At 43.3% G+C, this 6351-nt stretch overlaps 1 protein-coding gene across 14 annotated transcripts in view; it reads left to right on the top strand.

Annotated features, from left to right (window-relative positions):
• WDR20 (WD repeat domain 20) overlaps positions 1–6351 on the top strand; it is an 88589-nt gene that overhangs the window by 24882 nt on the left and 57356 nt on the right. The window lies entirely within an intron of this gene.

Raw genomic sequence — 6351 nt, 5'->3', positions numbered from 1 at the left:
TCTCTGAGACGGAGTCTTGCTCAGTCACCCAGGCTGGAGTGCAGTGGCACGATCTCGGCTCACTGCAAGCTCCACCTCCCAGGTTCACGCCATTCTCCTGCCTCAGCCTCCTGAGTAGCTGGGACTACAGGTGCCTGCCACCGCGCCCGGCTAATTTTTTTTTTTAATTTTAGTGGAGACGGAGTTTCACCATCTTAGCCAGGATGGTCTTGATTTCCTGACCTCGTGATCCGCCTGCCTCAGCCTCCCAAAGTGCTGGGATTACAGGTGTGAGCCACCATGCCCGACCTTTTTTTTTAAGACAGGGTCTCTGTCACCCAGGCTGGAGTGCAGTGGTACAATCACAGCTCACTGCAGCTTCAGCCTCCTGGGCTTCAAGCAACTCTTTCACCTCAGCCTCCTGAGTAGCTGGGACTACAGGCTCGAGCCACCATGCCTGTCTAATTTTTGTATTTTTTGTATAGACAGGGTTTCACCATATTGCCCATGTTGGGTTCACTAGTGTGTTTTAGGATTTAGCATACTTAGAAATGTTGTAGTTTACAAGTAACAGGAAACCCATTCAAACTAGTTTAAATTTTAAAGGGGTGTATTGGTGTATGTCACTGAAAATTCCACAGGTACAGTGGACTTCAGGCATGGTTTGATTGGGACGCTAGCTCCGTTTTGCTGAGATTCCATTAGTTCTGCTTTCTACCGTGTTTCACCCGGTTTAGATGTCAAAACAGTGGCAGAAATGTCAGGCTTCACATCACTGGACCACATAGACCAAAATGAGAGTAATATTCAGGATGAGGATGAACAGCTCTTCTAATCAGGCTGTCATAAAAATAAGGAAGCTTATTTCGTAGAAGCCTTTACCAAACCTCCTTCTTCAACTCGTTGTTCCAGATTGGATTAAGCAGCTCATTCCTGTGGCCAAGGAAGTGTGCACTGGTTAACCCAGTCTTTACTAACCCATACCTTTAGCAAAGAGATTGGATTATCCAACAACTTGATTGCTCTGGAGACTACTTTGAGTTGAGATATGAGATAGTAGATAGGAGAATGATCTGTAAGTAGATACTGGATAGACGAGTAAGAGATGCAGACTACACTGAGGTCTTGCACTGGTCTGGGTGTTGGGACTCAGATGTAATAGACATAGTTCTTTTCTTGAGACAAGTTCATAGTGAGGAGAACCAGTACAGCAGGGAATATGATACCCTGGAATTGGCACACTGAGTGCAGCTGTGACTGCATTGTAATATTTTGTGGTTTAAACCTGTCTTTCCTTTGCCCTTGCTGTTTAACTACTGTGATTGAGCTGCCACCTTTTCACACAATGTTGGAATTTTTTGTTTGAATCTCTATTTACCCCACAGGACTATGAATCTTGAGGGCAGAAACCATATCTTGTCAACTATATCTTATTGATCATATCCATCACAGTGCCTGTATGTAGTAGGCACATTATGTTCGTTTTTAAGTTGAACGAAATTTGAACGAATTTGTTGAAATCATAGTCCTCCAACAAGGACTCACTTGAGTACATCAGATAATCTTTCTTTCTTTTCTTTTTCTTTTTTTTTGAGATAAGGTCTCGCTCTGTTGCCCAGGCTAGAGTGCAGTGTGATCTCAGCTCACTGTAACCTCTGCCTCCTGGGCTCAAGCCAACCTCCCACAGCCTCCCAAACAGCTGTGACTACAGGTGTGTACCACCATGCCCAGCTAATTTTTGTGTTTTTTTGTAGAGACAGGTTTTGCCATGTAGCCCAGGCTGGTCTTGAATTACTAAACTCAAGGTGTCCACCTGCCTCAGCCTCCCAAAGTGCTGGCATTACAGGCATGAGCCACCTTGCTAGGCCCTTAGATAATCTTTCAAAACCCGTTTCACAAGCCAAAATTATCTGCTAGTTACTGCAGCTCACAGACAGAGGCTTGCTAGCCCTTTTGCATTGATTGAGAGACTTCAAAATTAGTCACTGCTGTGATTTCAATGTCTGTCCCCTCCAAAACTCCTTTTAGGATTTAATTGACATGGGCCTTTAAGAGCTGATTAGATCATGAGGGCTCTGCCCTTATGAATGGATTAATGCCATTATTGAGGGAGTGGGTTAGTTATTATGAGACTGGGTTTGTCATAAAAACAAGTTGGCCAATTTCCTCTCTCTGTGTTGGGTACTTGCTTCTGCCTCCTGCCATGGGATGACCCCCACCAGATACCAGCGCCATATTCTTGGAGTGCCCAGCCATCAGAACCATGAGCCAAATAAACTTGTTTATAAATTACTCAGTCTGGCCACGTGCGGTGACTCATGCCTGTAATCCCAGCACTTTGGGAGGCCGAGGCGGGCGGATCACCTGAGGTCAGGAGTTCGATGCCAGCCTGGCCAACGTGGTGAAACCCCATGTCTACCAAAAATACAAAAATTAGCCAGGTGTGGTGGCGTGTGCCTGTAATCCCAGCTAGCCAGGAGGCTGAGGCAGGAGAATCGCTGGAACCCAGTGGGCAGAGGCTGCGGTGAGCCGAGATTGTGCCACTGCACTCCAGCCTGGGTGACAGACCAAGACTCTGTCTCAAAAAAAAAAAAAGAAAAGAAATTAGTCTGTGGTATTCTGTTAATAGCAGCAGAAAATTGAATAAGACAGTCACAACCTCAAGTCTTATGTTGTTAGAATTCTTTTGGGCTAACCCAGAAGGAAGCTTTACAGAGTGTCTTGATTACCTGAAACTAGCTTTGTTTGGAAGTTTTGCTTTCCCTATCCTGGTGTCCTGGAAAAAAATGCTTGCACTCTCCCTTCCAGAAGCAGGTGACTTTGCTGCTATCTCCACTTCTTTCCCATTAATTACAAGAATTGTGCTACTCCTTACATTGCCTTTTTCCCCCCTTTGAATAACAGAATAGGTGTACACGTAGTTAGCAAGACTGAAGGCATTATTAGCTCAGCTAATTTAAAAATGATGGGTGTTGTGCTCGGGGCTTTCCTTAATGTGGCAGCAGTCTGACTTTGCCAGGGAGCTCAGAGAGTGTCTCACAAGTTGAACTGGAAAGGCTTCACAGAACCCTGACTGATATACTGCAAGTGTCACATTAGTCCAGGCTTTGGTCCATTTGCCACTCCTGGCATCCCTTTGGAGCCTCCACCCTTAGACTCACGACACCTTTCTCTCTCTTCCTCATGGCCACTTTTGATCATTGAAGACTCCAGTGCCTGACTCACAGCCTTCCTTTCCACTCTGGTTACTGCCATCATGTTGGGTGGTTTCATCTTCGTCACATGACCCGTCAAGTACCTTGACTGCTAGCTTTCTTGCCTTCCACGTCCACCCCACTAATCTCCTCTAGTCCACCTCTGGCACTCTCTCCCACAGTGACATGCTGGATCTTGTCATCAGCTGAAATGGTTTAGCTCCAAAATCACTAATTCAGATAGAAACAGCCTTCCACTGCAATATGGCCTTCCTTCTCACTGCTCTAATTTCTCCAGAATACTGATTACTCAACTTCATGTTGCCAGATCCATTGGACACCTCTTGGCCCACAACTTCCTTGACCTCTCAGCAGCATTCGACACGATTGATCATCTTCTCTTTATTGAAACATTCTTTGTCTTGACATTTTAACCTCAACTTTTTTTGTATACATTTCTGACCCACTCAGTACTTCACTTCCTTTGCTAGTTCTTTCTGCTCTACCTAGAATTTAACTGTTGGATTTCTTTAATTGCTCAGTCCTCTTCCCTTTTCTTTTCCATTATAAGTTTCTACTCTATCAGAAGTTATATTTCCCTTTTGTTCCTCAAATTGTTTCTTTTCTCCATCACCAAAGGAAAAACTATTTATTGCAATAAATTAATACAGGTATTCCTGTGAAAGTGCAAATTAGTTTGTTAGGGCAATTAAAACTTCTACGACATATGCTCTGGCAGAGTTACGTCTCTGCCGCTGGCAGCTTAGATCTGCCTTCTTGAGAGTGGTTTTTGCCAGTTCCTTTTTCCACTCAGTTGCCTTTTGCTTTCTGGACCACCTGTTTCCAGTCATGGGTGTGGTCATTTTTGGGTGGAACTGTGGCTCTCACCTCCTCCGCTCCAGAGCTCTGGTGGCACTGTCATTTTTCTGCTGCTGCTTGGGTGGCTGCTGGGTTCAGTCACCAGCTTTAGCTTCACCCCTTCATTCATATTTTATTTTTTTTTCTTGAACAGACTTATAAGAGTTTGTCAATTAAAATTTTTTTCAAAGAGTAAGCTAGTATCTGCTTTCTGTTTTGTGAATGTCATCTTTATTTCCTTTATTTAGGTTTACTCTGTTCTTTTTCTAGCTTACTGAATTGAAAACATGTTCATCCTTTCTTGCTTCTTAATGATGGCTCAAGGCTGTAACATTCCTTCTAAGTGTTGTTTCAGGAGCTTCTCGTATGTTAGCTGTGTGGGTATAATCATTGTGGTATTAAATAACAGCATGTCAAGACCTAATTTTTTGTTTGTTTCTTTTTTCTTTTTTTTCTTTTTTGAGATAGGGTCTTGCTCTGTTGCTCAGGCTGGAGTGCCGTGGTTTGATCACAGCTGTCTGCAGCCTTGACCTCACAGGCTCAGGTGATTCCCCCCACCTCAGCCTCCCGAGTAGCTGGGACTATAGGGACTTGCCACCATGCCTAGCTAATTATTTATTTATTTTTTATTAGAGACAGGATTTCATCATACTGCCCAGGCTGGTCTCCAACTTCTGGGCCCAAGGAATCCGCCTGCCTTGGCCTGCTGAAGTGCTGGGATTACAGGCATGAGCCACTGGACCAGGCCTAGTTTGTTATTTCCATTTTTATTCTATCTTTAATCTTTGAGTTTCTAAGCAAGTGGTTTTGTTGTGTGTTTTTTTTTTTTTTTTAAAGACAGGGTCTCACTCCATCACCCAGGCTGGAGTACAGTGACATTATCACGGCTCACTGCAACCTTCGCCTCTTAGGCTCAAGCAATTCCCCCCTCCCCCACCCCCCTTCTCATCCTCAGATTGGACTGTAGGCATGTACCACCACGCCCGGCAGAGACTGGGTTTTGCCATTGCCGAAGCTGATCTTGAACTCCTGAACTCAAGCGATCCGCCCATCTCAGCCTCCCCTAAGCAAGCATTTTAAAGTTTCTATTTATGCTGTTTAATTTTTTTAACTGATTAATTTATTTGCATTGTGTGTCATGGAATGTTTTTATGATATTGGTTATTTGAGATGTGGTGAGTCTTTCTTTGTAACCTAGTTAAAACATTCCATGTCTTTTTAAAAGGATGTATATTCCCTATCTGTTAGGCTGAAGGTGACATATATCTGTGCATGCATGTTTGATGAAGTTTGTAATACTGTTCATGTGTCCATATCATTCCTATTTTTATGACTGCCCCTCTTATTTATCAGTTTCTGATAGATGTGTTATAAATATCTCACTGATTCTGGACTTGACAGTTTCTTTTTGCCGGTTTTGCTTTATATTAAATTCAGAATTGTTAGTCTGTGCGTTGTTCTTTGTGTTGGTATACTATACTCTTCATTATCTCTATTTGTTTTTGCCCTAATTTTGTTCTGAGGATTGGACAGTTTATTTTGGTTACTATTTACATGGAATGTCTTTATATGCCTTACTATCTTGTCATTCATGAGACTGTCTTTTCCTTTACCTCACTCTCTCCACCTGCTTTCATTCTATCACCAATTCCTATTGATTTTCTCTCTAAAGTATATATCTTGACTACATCTGCTTCTGTTTTCACTACCCTCACTCATCTCACCTGGGCACTATACAGCCTCTGTCTGGTCTCCTGGTCCACTGTTGCTCCCTCTCATCTGTTCTCTGGAGAGCAGTCAGTGATCTTTAAAAATGTGAATCTGATTGTCACTCCCAGGCTTGAAAATCTTTTCAATGGTTCCTGTTGCTTTTAGCATGAAAGACTAAATTCCTAACACAGTGTACAAGGCCCTGCATGAACTACCCCTTACCTACCTTATCAGTCGCTCTTCCCTTCATTATATCTTTCTGACTTGCTGACTTCCTTTTAATTCCTCTCACAAACCTTAACCTTTTTTGACATAGATTCTTCTTCTTATTTATTTATTTATTTGACACAGGGTCTCGCTTTGTCTTCCAGGCTGGAGTGCACTGGTGCAGTAATAGCCCACTGGTAACCTCAGACTCCTTGGGCTTAAGCTGTCCTCCTGCCTTAGCCTTCCAAGTAGCTAGGACTGTAGACATGTGCCACCACACTTGGCTAATTTTTTTCCTTCTTTTTTTTTTTTTTTTTTTTTTTTGAGATAGAGTCTTGCTCTGTTGCCCAGGCTGGAGTGCAGTGGCTCTATCTCAGCTCACTGCAAGTTCCGCCTCCCGGGT

Source organism: Mandrillus leucophaeus, unplaced genomic scaffold (genome assembly GCF_000951045.1).
Source record: "Mandrillus leucophaeus isolate KB7577 unplaced genomic scaffold, Mleu.le_1.0 Scaffold4, whole genome shotgun sequence".
NCBI classification, from domain to species: Eukaryota; Metazoa; Chordata; class Mammalia; order Primates; family Cercopithecidae; genus Mandrillus; species Mandrillus leucophaeus.
This window is presented reverse-complemented; position numbering and strand designations above follow the sequence as displayed.